General features: G+C 41.6%; 1 pseudogene; it reads left to right on the forward strand.

Moving 5' to 3' along the window:
* Positions 1-240: 240 nt before the first annotated feature.
* On the forward strand, positions 241-632 carry LOC144285434 (large ribosomal subunit protein eL34 pseudogene; annotated as a pseudogene).
* The last annotated feature ends 13,668 nt before the right edge of the window (positions 633-14,300 follow it).

A 14,300-nucleotide genomic window follows, 5' to 3' on the forward strand; every position in this document is an offset into this window, starting at 1 on the left:
TTTATAATTCGTCTTATATGAGGTACCTAGAAGAGTCAAATTTATAGAGATAGAATAGTGGTTGTCAGGGGCTGAGGGATGGAAGAAGGGGCATTAATGGGTAAAGAGTTTTAGTTTACAAGATAAAAAGAGTTCTGGAGATTGGTTGCACAATAATATGAATATACTTAACGTCATTGAGTTGTAAACCTAAAAATGGTTAAGGTGATTCTTCCAGGGATGGTGTGTATAGGTATTTGAATGGTCTAGTGTTTGACATACTGCTGTAGTCTGTCCTACAATATAGCCTCTAACAATACTAGGCTGCCCTGAACACCTGGTAATAGAATCATTTACCTTTATACCGACAGTTGGGAAAGCACCAAAAGCCACTGTGGTGTGTGCCCAGGCCGACTTAAAGGATCTGTGATACCTACAGTTCTTAAGAGGTTGTCTAAAATGAAAAACACATCAGTAGAGCCTATGATGATTCTATGTGTGCTAAGTGTGCTTGTGACAGGATCAAGTGTGCTTTCTTTATTGAGGAGCAGAAAGTCATTTTGAAAGTATTGAAGGCATAAGTACGGAGTCAGAAAGTTAAATTTAAAAATGAAGCTTTTAGGGGTGCCTGGATGGCTCAGTCGATTGAGTGACTAACTCTTGATCTCATCTCAAGTCTTGATGTCAGGATTGGGAGTTATAGCACAGCATTGGGCCACACAGTGGGCATGGAGCCTACTTAAAAAAAAAAAAAAAAAAAAAAGCTCTTTTGAGTAAGAAAAAAATCAAAAGTCTTGTTCTGTTAAAAGATTAAGATAAAATATTGATGAAAGAAATTGAAGATGACATAAACAAATGGGAAGATGTTCATCCTCGTGAATTGGAAGAACCAATATGATTAAAACATCTGTACTACCCAAAACAATCTACAGACTTAATGCAATCCCTATTAAAATACCAACATTTTTCACAAAACTAGAACAAATAATAATCCTAAAATTTGTATGGAACCACAGAAGATCCCCAAAAGCCAAAGTAATCTTGAAAAAGAACAAAGCTGGAGGTTTCACAATTCCAGATTTCAAGTTATACTACAAAGCTGTAGTAATCAAAACAGTATGGTACTGGCACAAAATAGACACAAAAATCAATGGAACAGAAGAGTCCAGAAATAACCCCACACATTTGTGGCCAATTCACAACAAAGGAGGCAAGAATATATAATGGGACAAAGGCAGTCTCTTCAACAAATGGTGTTGGGAAAACTGGACAGCTACATGCAAAAGAATTAAACTGGACTACCGTCTTGCATCATATACTAAAATAAACTAAAAATGGATTAAAGGCTTAAATGTGAGACCTGAAACCATAAAATTCTGAGAAGAAAACATAGGCAGTAATTTTTTTGATATCAGACATAGAAACATTTTTTCAGATAGTCTCCTAAGGTAAGGGAAACAAAAGCAAAATTAAACTATTGCAACTACACTAAGATAAAAAGCTTTTGTACAGGAAAGGAAATCAACAAAACAAAAAGGCAACTTACTGATTGGGAGAAGATATTTGCAAATGATATGTCCAATAAAGAGTTAATATCCAAAACACATCAAGAATTTATACAAATCAAAGCCAAAAAACAATCCAATTTTTTATTTGTTTGTTTATTTTAACAATCCAATTTTTATTTTATTTTTTTATCTTTTTTAATATTTTTAATTTTTTTTATTCATGAGAGACACACAGAGAGACAGAGAAAGATAGACACAGGCAGAGAGAGAAGCAGGCTCCATACAGGGAACACTATGTGGGACTGGATCCTGGGACTTCAGGATCACGCCCTGGGCTGAAGGCAGGCACTAAACTGCTGAGGCACCCAGGGATCGCCACAATCCAATTTTTCAAATAAGCAGAAGACATGGGAATCCTTGGGTGGCTTGGTGGTTTAGTGCTTGCCTTTGGCCCAGGGTGTGATCCTGGAGTCCTGGGATCAAGTCCCACATCAGGCTCCTTGTATGGAACCTGCTTCTCCCTCTGCCTGTGTCTCTGCCTCTCTCTCTCTCCTCTGTGTCTTTCATGAATAAATAAATAAAATCTTAAAAAAATAAGCAGAGACATGAACAGACATTTATCCAAAGAAGACATATAGGTAGCCAACAGACACATGAAAAGATGCTCAGCATCACTGATCATCAGGAAACTGCAAATCAAAATCACAATGAAGGGCCCCTGGCTGGCTCAGGCCGAAGAGCACACGACTCTGATCTCGGTCTCATGAGTTCAAGTGTAGAGACTATTTAAACAAATCAAAAAAACAAAACAAAACAAAACAAAAACAAAAACAAAAAACTTAAGGGCAGCCCGAGTGGCTCAGCGGTTTAGGGCCTGCCTTCGGCCTGTGGCGTGATCCTGGAGATCCGGAATCGAGTCCCACGTCGGGCTCCCTGAATGGAGCCTGTTTTCTCCCTCTGCCTGTGTCTCTGCCTCTCTCTCTCTCTCTGTGTCTTTCATGAATGGATGAATAAAATCTTTTTAAAAAAACTTAAAAAAAACTATAATAAGGTATATCACCTCACACCTGTCAGAATGACCAAAACACAAAACACAAGAAATAATAAGTGCTGGCTAGGATGTAGAGAAAAATGAACCCTTTTGCACTATTGGTAGCAATGCAAATTGGTATAGCCACTGGAAAACATTAGAGAGTTTCTCAAAATATTAAAAATAGGATCCCTGGGTGGCGCAGCGTTTTGGCGCCTGCCTTTGGCCCAGGGCGCGATCCTGGAGACCCGGGATCGAATCCCACGTTGGGCTCCCGGTGCATGGAGCCTGCTTCTCCCTCTGCCTGTGTCTCTGCCTCTCTCTCTCTCTCTCTCTCTATCATAAATAAATAAAAATAAAATAAAATAAAAATAGAATTACTGGGACACCTGGTGGCTCAGTGGTTGAGCGTTTGCCTTCTGCTCAGGGCGTGATCCCAGGGTCCAAGATCGAGTCCTGCATTGGGCTCCCCACGTGGAGCCTGCTTCTGCCTCTGCCTGTGTCTCTGCCACTCTCTCTCTCTCTCTCTCCTTCTCTCCCTCCCTCTGTGTCTCTCATGAATAAATAAATAATCTCTAAAATCTTTAAATATCTTTAAAAAAATAGAATTACTATCTGATCTAGTAATTCCACTATCAGGTATTTACCCAAAGAAAATGAAAATACTAATTCAAAAAGATATACACATCTCTATGTTTATTGCACTATTATGTACAATAGGCAAGATATGGAAGCAAACCAAGTATCCATTGGTAGATGAACAGATAAAGAGGATGTGTGTAAATACACACAACAGAATATTACTAAGGCGTAAAGAAGAGTGAAATCAAGTCATTTGCAACATATATGGACCTAGGTGATATAATGCTAAGTGAAATAAATCAGAGAAAGAGAAATACCATATGAGTATACTCATATGTGGAATTTTTAAAAAGGATTTATTTATTCATGAGAGACACACAGAGAGAGAGAGAGAGAGGCAGAGACACAGGCAGAGGGAGAAGCAGGCTCCATGCAGGGAGCCCGATGTGGGACTGGATCCCAGATCCCAGGATCACAACTTGGGCGGAAGGCAGGTGCCCAACCACTGAGCCACCCAGGCGTCCCTCATATGTGGAATTTAAGAAACCAAACAAATAAATAAACAAAGAAAAAAGAGACCAAAAAAAAATCGACTCTTAAATACAAAGGACTAACTAATACAAAAAAATCGACTCTTAAATACAAAAGACTAACTGCCAAAGGGGAGCTAGGTGGGGGGATGGGGGAAATAGATAAAAGCGATTAAGAGTGTGCTTACCTTTTGAACACTGAGAAATGTATAGGGTTGTTGAACCATCATATTGTACGCCTGAAACGAACATAACACTCTATGTTAATTATATTCGAATTAAAAATATATGTAAATAGGGACGCCTGGGTGGCTTAGTGGTTGAGCGTCTGCGTGGAGCCTGCTTCTCCCTCTACCTGTGTGTCTCAGCCTCTCTCTCTGTCTCTCATGAATAAATAAATAAAATCTTTAAAAATCTATATGCAAATAAAAAATAAAGGTAAACAATGGTTAAGATGGTAAATTTTGTGTTACACGTATTTGACCATAATTTAAAAATTTTAAAAAGACAATTTTTTTTTTTTTTAAGATTCCATTCAGGGCTTGAGTTCAAGCCCTGCATTGGGCCCCCCACTGGGCGCAGAGCCTATTTAAAAAATTAATAACAGGTCAGCCCGGGTGGCGCAGGGGTTTGGCGCCGCCTGCAGCCTGGGGTGTGATCCTGGAGACCCGGAATCAAGTCCCACGTCGGGCTCCCTGCATGGAGCTTGCTTCTCCCTCTGCCTGTGTCTCTGCCTCTCTCTGTGTGTCTATGAATAAATAAATAAAATCTTTTAAAAAATTAATAACAGAATGATTAACAAGGAAATCTCTGTATGCATAAAAGTTTTTTAATACACTTCTAAATAAAGCAGCCTGGGTGGCTCAGCAATTTAGAGCCACCTTCAGCCCAAGGCCTGATCCTGGAGACTTGGGATCGAGTCCCATGTCCTGCTCCCTGCATGGAGCCTGCTTCTCCCTCTGCCTGTGTCTCTGCCTCTCTGTTTCTCTCATGAATAAATAAAATCTTTAAAAAAAATACACTTCTAAATAATCTATAGGAGAGGAACTCTCAGTGGAAATGAGAAATAGTTTCAACTAAATGCTGATATAAATACAACATACCCATACCTTTGGCTAAGAACGTAATTCTGGGGTCCCAGATTGAGTCCCACATCGGGCTCCCTGCATGGAGTCTGCTTCTCCCTCTGCCTATGTCTCTGCCTCTCTCTCTGTGTCTCTCGTGAATAAATAAATAAAAGCTTTAAAAAAAAAAGAACTTAATGAAGTAGAAGGCAAACATACAACAGAGAATATTAATAAAGACAAATGATTGTATTTTGAAAGGACTAATGGCTAAACCCCTGGCACAACTGATCAAGAACGAGAAGAGAAAATGTTTAAATAGCCATTATTGGGGGGCACCTGGGTAGCTCAGTCAGTTAAGCGACTGACTCTTGATTTTGGCTCAGGTCATGATCTCAGGGTCCTGGCATCCAGCCCCACATTGGGCTTTGCATTCAGCATGGAGTCTGCTTGGGATTCTTTCTCTCCCTCAGCTTGTTCACCTGTTCATACTCCCTCTCTCAAATAAATAAGTTTTTCAAAAAAAAATAAAATAACCATTATTGGGAATAAAAAGCTCACATATAATTATAGAATCTACAAATATTTTTTTTTTAATTTTTATTTATTTATGATAGTCACAGAGAGAGAAAGAGAGAGAGGCAGAGACATAGGCAGAGGGAGAAGCAGGCTCCATGCACCGGGAGCCTGATGTGGGATTCGATCCCGGGTCTCCAGGATCGCGCCCTGGGCCAAAGGCAGGCGCCAAACCGCTGCGCCACCCAGGGATCCCTACAAATATTTTTAAATGATATTTTGGACAACTTTATTCTAGTAGTTTCTGCATTTTTTTGAAATGGGCAAATATGAGAAAAAATAAAACATACAAAATGGACATAAGAGATAATGGAATATCTGCATCATTCTACACTTATGATTGAAATCAGAAATCAAATCAATACTTAAAAATATTCCAAGTCACTCCAGGCCCAGATGGTTCTATTATTTGAATTCTACTAAAATATTTAAGGAAGAAATTATGCTAATTTTACACTAATATCATCTTCTGGGCCTTAGTTTCCTTGTTTGTAAAAGGCAGATGTTGAAGCAGCCAACTTCAGAAGTCTCTTCCAGTGTCAGCCCTTAATAACTCTCCTGTTGCCCCTTCTTGGCAGGCCCCGGTCCAAGGGAAGTTGAGGACATTTGGCTTTGAAGGGGAAAGATTTCAGAATTCTGAAGTTTAGAACCCACTAATCACCTGGGATGAATGGGAGTCAACTGGGCTCTGTTCTCCACACTCTGTAATTTGCTATTAATGTTGCCATTGAACTGATATGGGTTCTCCTCCGATGGTCCCATAATCCCCCCATGCCCTTTACTCCCAGGGGAGCCTATTTTAATTATCTTGCTAGAAATCGTACTAAATATTTTACATCCTTTTTCCTTACATCCTTCTTCCTAAGTATAGGTTAACAAGCATGCGTAATTGAGTTTTCTCTTCAGAATAGAGGGTCATAGAGATGAGTATTCAATAGAGATGAATATTGAATAGAGATGTTATTGCAATCTCAGAGAAGCAATCAAGGAAATTAAAGTACATATAGTTACTTACTTCTATACTAACTAAATCTTTCCAATTTTCTATGATTTTTGAATTCTTGTCTCCTTAAAAAATATCTCCCTACATTTCAGGCTGTGTGCAGTCTCTTTAGGTATTACAAATATGTTCTCTTAGCAGCTCCAAATCCCTTTTTCTAATGTACTGCTTCTATTTTTCTGTGATTTAAGAAAAGAGATTATCAGATATATTAGGATTGTGTGCAAACTAGGAGCAAATAAACCCTAATGAAGGTAAAATGGAAAAGTTTTACTGAGATATTAACCTATAGACAGACTCTTCCTCTTCACTCAAGGACATAGTAGGACTTTTAGAAAAAAAATGTATGTATGTATGTATGTATGTATGTATCTATTTAAGAGAGAGCGAGCCTGAACCAGGAAGTAGTAGAGGGAGAGAGAGAAACAGACTCTGCGCTCAGAGCAGAACCCAACACAGGGCTCAACCCCACAAACCTGAGATCATGACCCCAGCTGAAATAAAGAGCTGAATGCTCAACTGATTGAACCACTCAAGCTCCCAGATACTAGGTTTTGTTCTACTAGTCTCAGGGATAGTTTGTGGCTTCTATTGAAGAAATAGGGATTGAGAAGAGATGAATTTCTTCTGACAATGGTTTCTTATGGCCTGGGGCCGTTGAACTTGGATGGGAAAAAATTATATCTTTATTTTAACCAATATGTATCTGAAACATAGTATTTCCTTCAATTACATATGTAGGCAACAGACCACTGTTGTACTAACAACATGAAGGCCGCTGTTGTACTCTTGCATTTGGCATCAGCAGACATAATGATTTTCATATCGTATTATGGTTGCTGCAATATATTGAAATATTGTTTACGTTTATCACTACTTTAAAAGTATGAAGTTATTGTACTCTTCACTAGATGTTGGTATTTAATATGCTTTTTAAAAAATCCATATGTTATTATACCAGAGGTCTGTATTTAAAATATTTTGAGGGCACCTGGGTGGCTCAGTTGGTTAAGTATCCAAACCTTGATTTTGACTCAGGTCATGATCGTAGGGTCATGCGATGGAGCTCCATGTCGGGCTCTGTGCCGCTGTGCTTGCTCTCTCTCTCAACATAAATAACACTAAAAAATAATAAACTATTTTAATAATTCTACATTAATATTTCTCCAAGGCTGGGGGCATTTGGGTGGCTCAGTCGGTCAAGTATCTGCCTTTGACTTGGGTCATGATCCAAGGGTTCTGGGATCAAGCCCCACATAGGGCTCCCTGCTTGGTGAGGAGTCTGTTTCTCCCTTTCCCTCTGCCTGCTGCTCTCAGGGCTCCTGCTCTCTCTCTCTTTCACGCTCTCTGTCTCAAATCAATCAATCAATCAATAAATAAATAAATAAATAAATAAAATCTTAAAAAATATTTCCCCGAGGCTGATAGAAGGAAAGAAAGAACGAAAGAAAAGAAAGAAAGAAAGAAAGAAAGAAAGAAAGAAAGAAAGAAAGAAAGAAAGAAAGAAAGAGCAAAGGGCTGTGAGTCTGTGATTCCTCTGGGAGGATGTGGCAGCTCACTGCATCCAGAGACAGAGTCAGGTGTCACCAAATTGGGAATGGAAACAGTTGACCTGTGGGGACCACTGCTTGATGAGGCCCCCAGTGAAAAGCTCTCCCCAAACAGTATATAACTCATGGGAATGAGGAACGTCTCCCCCCACGCCACCTTTCTTTCTTATACCTGAGTTTGAGGGCTAGAGTGTAGCGACAGAAAGGCATAGCTTCAATTATGGGAATTCTGTCCATTGTAGACATAAACAGCATGGAAAATGTTAAATACCTGATCGTGAGATCTGACCCTGATTTGATATATATATATATATATATATATTGCAATGTTGTATGAAAAAAAAACTTCCCTTTTGTATTACAGTCATGTGGTCTCATATATGACCATTAGATAAATTTTTTTTAAAAGTCTAATTGGATTGCTCAGGGGCCTTTGATGGAATTCTTGAATAGTGGCTATGTTTCAGATTGGGGCTAAAGTCTGACAGTCTGCATGTGGGTCACAGTTGTGAGAGGTCATGTGTAGTCCTGGCCTCTCCATTTGCAGCCTCCCAGTTCAGGGCACCAAACTGGGAGCCCAGACATCTTTGCACAGAGTCAGTCTCCACTGCCTCCATCAGACTCTCCAATGCCAGCCTCACAGATGCAGCTCGGCTCTCTGCCTCACCTTCTCCCATTTCTCCATGTCATACATAAACTCTCAACTCATGAACTGAAAGAAGGACCAAGACAGGGGCACCTGGGTGGCTCAGTGGTTGAGCATCTGCCTTCGGCTCAGGTCGTGATCCCAGGGTCCTGAGATCAAGCCCCTATCAGGCTCCTTATGGGGAGCTTGCTTCTTCCTCTGCCTATGTCTCTGCCTGTCTCTCTCCATGTCTCTCATGAATAAATAAATAAAATCTTAAAAAAAAAAAAAAAGGACCAAGCCAAAAGCTTTTTCCTCCTTGTTTCTACCTTGTCCACAAATTCCCTCCTGCAAAGAGAAGACCCCTTGGATAGTGAGCAGGAGAACTAGCTCTGCCCCTCTCCAACTCTTACAGAGAGCTTGTTTCCCCACCCCTGTTTCCCCTCCTCAGGCCTCTCTTGCCCTTTCAGAGAGAGGGGGTAGGGCCCGAGGGAGAGGTAGGAGTAGTGCCCAACCTTTCTTTTCTTTTCTTTTTTTTTTTTTCTCCAACCTTTCTATTATTCTCTGCACCCTGACCTTTCCTCTCTACAGCTGGGACTAATGTAGGAAGAAGAGTCTCAGGCCTTGGCTTGCCAGATTATGCAATGGACCAGCTGATAGGTGAGGCAGGTTCTTTCCACCCCCAGATAGCATCAGACCCATCAGCAATTTCAAAAGCCACATCTTCTAAGAATTGAGTGTCTTAGCCTTGGATGGAGCTGGAGGCAGGTCTAAGTGGCTGTATGTCCTTCTTTCACCTCCATGCCTCAGCAAGCAACAGCAAGGCAAGATAATGGAAAGACAGGAGGCCTGGGTTCTACTCTAATATCTGCCATTAAATCATTCTTGGCTCATTCAGGTCTCCTCCCCATCCTAGCCTTAGTTTGTCCATCTTCAAGATAAATGGGTTAAGGGCACCTGGCTGGCTCAGTAAGAGGAGCATGTGACTCTTGTTCTCAGGGTTGTGAGTTCAAGCCCCACGTGGAGTGTAGAGATTACTTAAATAAATTTTATTTTATTTTTTTTTAAGATTTTATTTATTTATTAATGAGATGCAGAGAGAGAAAGAGAGAGAGGCAGAGACATAGGCAGAGGGAGAAGCAGGCTCCATCCAGGGAGCCCGATGTGGGACTTGATCCCAGGATCATGCCCTGGGCCAAAGGCAGGCACTAAACCGCTGAGCTACCCAGGGATCACTTAAATAAATTTTTTTAAAAAGGGGGGGTTAAACTGGATGAAATTTAAGTTCCTTTCTACCTCTTAATCATCCTTGCACATTATCAACAGCCCAAAAGACAATATTCTCCATTTCTTAGGGAAACCATAGGCTCTTTGGGAATGAGGGCCCACCCCATGTCACACAGTCAGACAGGGGGTTATGGTAGATTGGAACTCACCTATTCAGAATCCTAATCTATTCAACTGCATCAGTCAAGGCAAAACCTCACCTCAGGAGCACTGTCCCACTTCCAAAGGTTGAGTCATCTTTAAATTAGGAAATATGGCAGGGGGAGAGCCTTCAAGACAGGAGAGCCTCAGGCCTGCTGCTGAGCTCAGAGGGAGTGAGGAAGGGAGCTACAGAAGCGTTATCACCAGAGATGCAAAAGAAAGCCTGATGACCCAGCCAGATATTAGCCTGGTGAATGGAAAGAGTGGGTGCTAGGGACACATTAAGATAAAAAAAGCAAGTGCTAAGATGGCTTGTTTGTTCAGAAAACAATGCCCCTAGCACAGGATCCTTGTCATAGAAAACTGCCATGTTAGCTAACCATGCAATCAGTTTGGCTGGGAACGAGGCCATTACTTAGTGACAGGTACAGTCATCGATACACAGACCAGGAAGGGGCAGAATAGGTGCTTGCTCTAGTCTCTGAAGGGTGAGTGGGGCTGGATTTTTATAAGCTTCTGTTGGCCTCTTCAGGCTTGACATCTTACTTCCTGGTCCATGATGCCTGTTGGAGAAGAGATGGAACGGGTGCAAAAGATAAATGACTTTGAGAGACCACAGTAGTGGCCAGGGGATTTCAATTGTTCTATTTTTTCTATTTTGAAATATTTGATATAGCCAAAAGAATTTGTTATGTAGGGACACCTGGGTGGCTCAGCAGTTGAGCGCCTGCCTTTGGCTCAGGGCATGATCCTGGGGGTCCCAGGATCGAGTCCCGCATTGGGCTCCCTACATGGAGCCCACTTCTCTCTCTGCCTGTGTCTCTGCCTCTATTTATTCATGAGAGACACGAAGAGAGAGGCAGAGACACAGGCAGAGAGAGAAGTGGGCTCCCTATGGGGAGCCCAATGCAGGACTCCATCTGGGGACCCCCAGGATCATGCCCCAAGCCAGCGCAGATACTCAACTGCTGAGCCACCAGGCGTCCCAATAAAATCTTTAAAAAATTTTTTTATGTATATGCGTAATAATAAAACAATGCCTGTGAGCCCACCACCCATTTAAGAACTAGAACACTGCCCATGCTCAAATGTCTCATCCCCTTCCTGACCCAAGGGGACCACTATTCTGAATTTGTCCCACAATATTTTGCTTTTCTCTTGACTTTTTCACACATAAATCTCCAAGCAGTATAATGTTCAGTTTTATGTGTATTTATTTATTTATATTTATTATTTATTTATTTATTTATTTATTTATTATTTTTTAAAAGATTTCACTTATTTATTCATGAGAGACACACACAGAGAGAGAGGCAGAGACACAGGCAGAGGGAGAAGCAGGCTCCATGCGGGGAGCCCAATGCAGGACTTGATTCCAGGACCATAGGATCATGCCTTGAGCCAAAGGCAGACACTCAACCACTGAGCCACCCAGGTGCCACCAGTTTTACACTTAAATTAACAAGAATGTATGTATTCTATGAATCACATTTTTCACTCTTATTGTTTCTAAAGTTCTTCTATGTTGATGTGTAAATAGTTCATTCATTTGTACTATATATAGTATTCCATTGTGTGAATACACTACAACTAATTTATCCACTTTTTTATCCAAGAGCATTTGGATTCTTTCCAGTTTTTTGCTGTTTTCAACAATGCTGCTAAGAACATCCTGGACATTTGTGTTTCCTGAAACCCAAGTGTAAGTTTCTCTGGGGTACATATCCTGGAGTGGAATTATTGAGTCAAATCATTTTTCAGAGTGGCTGGACCAATTTACGATCCACTTATGAGAGTTCTTGCTGCACTACATCCTTGCCAAGACTTGGTGGTGTTCTCCCATTTTCTAGCAGCATCTCTAACCTTAGTTATCTCTGCTGATGACCTGGGGTAGCTCCCACCTGGCCCAGCAGCCATCTCCATGGGAATCAGCTGGGGTGCTTATTAAAAACGCAGATTCTCAGAACCTTCTTCAGACAGGATCAGACTCTCTGAGATGCAGTTTAGGAACCTGCTTATTCCACACATTCCTCAGATGATCCATGTGCACATCGAGTTTGAGAGCTGCTGCTCTAAGCACTGCTGTTAGGGAGGTTGGGCCAAGGGCATCAACAGGCAGGTTCAAATACTCTCCAACAACTCCTCCATGAGGGCCAAGTTGGATCTTATTCTTCCAGGACCCTTCCCCTGCCTCCACTGTCCCTCAGGGCAGCAGGGATAAGGAGATCACTTTAACTGAAACATCTGTGTGTGTGTGTGTGTGTGCAAGACATGCATCACAGCATCATTTACAGTAAAGAGAAACTGTAGGGCAGCCCGGGTGGCTCAACGGTTTAGCGCCGCTTTCAGCCCAGGGTGTGATCCTGGAGACCCAGGATCGGGTCCCACGTTGGGCTCCCTGCATGGAGCCTGCTTCTCCCTCTGCCTGTGTCTCTGCCTCTCTCTCTCTCTCTGTGTCTCTCATGAATAAATAAATAAAATCTTTATTTAAAAAAATTAATATAAAAAACTAAGCAAATGAAAATATGGATACTGGTAATTTCAGGGAAACCAAAAAATTATAGAAGAAAGAAAATAGAGTACTGTGAGTCAGCACAATGCTTTATGATTGATAAACTATGAAACTATAGCATATGCATATTATTTTAAAGCATGGAGAAAAACAAGGGGAAAAAACAAGAGAATTTTAAGTGTTTGCCTTTTGGGAATGAGACAGGGGATTGGGTAAATACTGTTGTATTTTGCCATAAGCCTTGTAGCACTATTTTTTTTAAAACTAGGTATACTCATTATTCTCATAATAAAAGCTGGAACATTCATACACTGATGATTGAATGTAAAATGATGCAGCCATTAACTTTAAAAAATTAAACAGAGAGTTACCACATGACCCAGCATTTCCATTTCTAGGAATATGCTCACGAGAATTGAAAACAGGTGTTCAAACAAAAACTTGTACAGGATAGGGATGCCTGGGTGGCTCAGCGGTTGAGCGTCTGCCTTTGGCTCAAGGCATGATCCGGAAGTCCTGGGATTGAGTCCTGCGTGGAGCTTCCTGCACGGAGCCTGCTTCTCCCTCTGCCTGTGTCTCTGCCTCTCTCTGTGTGTCTCTCATGAATAAACAAAATCTTAACAAACAAACAAACTTGTACAAGATTAGTTCAACATTATTTGCAATAACCAAAAGAAAAAAAGATAAACGTCCATGAACTAATGAATGGATATGTAAAATGTGGCATATCCATATGGAATATGATTTAACGATAAAAAAGGAATAAAGTACTGATGCATATACTACCACATGGATGAACCTTGAAAACATTACCCTAAGTGAAAGAAGTCAGTCACAAAAGGTCACATATTATATAATTCCATTTACCTGAAATGTTCAGAATAGGTAAATCTATAGAAACAGAAATTAGATTAGTGGTTGCCTGGGGCTGGAAGCAGGGAGAGATGAGGAGGGATTGCTTAAAGGGAATGGAGTTTCTTTTGGGATGAAATGTTTTGCTGGTCGTTGCACGACATTGTGAACATATGAAAAACCACCAAATTGTACTCTTTAAAATGATCAAATGGTGAATTTTATCCTATGTAAATTTTGTCTCAATAAGAATACATTCAGTTGTAGCAGAACACCCAATCTCAAGCTGCCTTAAACAATAAAACAGGTGTGTTTGAGTCGAAAGTATTTATTTTATAAGAACCACTACCCAATGTGCATGTTTTCCCTCCATTTGTCCCAGGGATAAAATCCACTTGGCCCAGAACCCCTGGCACGCAGGACCCGCGGGGGTCCTGGGGTAGGACAGGACATCATGATCTAAATGAGCACCGGAGAGCCAGACACCCGAGGTCAGAGTTCCGGTTCCTTCACTTACTTGCTGCCAGATCTGGAGCAGAAATCTTTTCTTTTCTAAGATTGATTGATTGATTGATTGATTGACTGATTCGTGAGAGATACAGAGAGAGAGGCAGAGACACAGGCTTCCCTGCAGGAAGCCGGATGCGGGACTAGATCCCGGGACCCCGCGGTCACGACCTGAGCTGAAGGCAGACGCCCAACGGCTGTGTCACCCAGGGATCCCCCCTTGAGCAGGATTTTTAATCTAAGTTTTCGTTTCCTCATCGCTGAAATGGGGCAAACAACAGTCCCTATCTCATCCGGTGCTAAAAATTAGAAGAGATAATCATGTTTTAAAGCCGCAGGCGCAGTGCCTGGTCCGGAGCAAACACTCCACTCCGCTGTCTGCGGGCAGAGTTCTGCTCCCAGAACGAGCAGCTGCCTGAAGCAGAACGGAGCAGCGCAGCAGGAGCGGATTTCAGGCAAAGGCCAGACTAGCTGGTAGGCACCGAGCGCCTCCTCCGTGGCTGCGGGCGCACTCGCTCGCCTCGAGCTGCCGCGACCGCCCCGCAGCGACCCGCCCC

This window comes from Canis aureus, chromosome 16 (genome assembly GCF_053574225.1).
Source record: "Canis aureus isolate CA01 chromosome 16, VMU_Caureus_v.1.0, whole genome shotgun sequence".
NCBI classification, from domain to species: domain Eukaryota; kingdom Metazoa; phylum Chordata; class Mammalia; order Carnivora; family Canidae; genus Canis; species Canis aureus.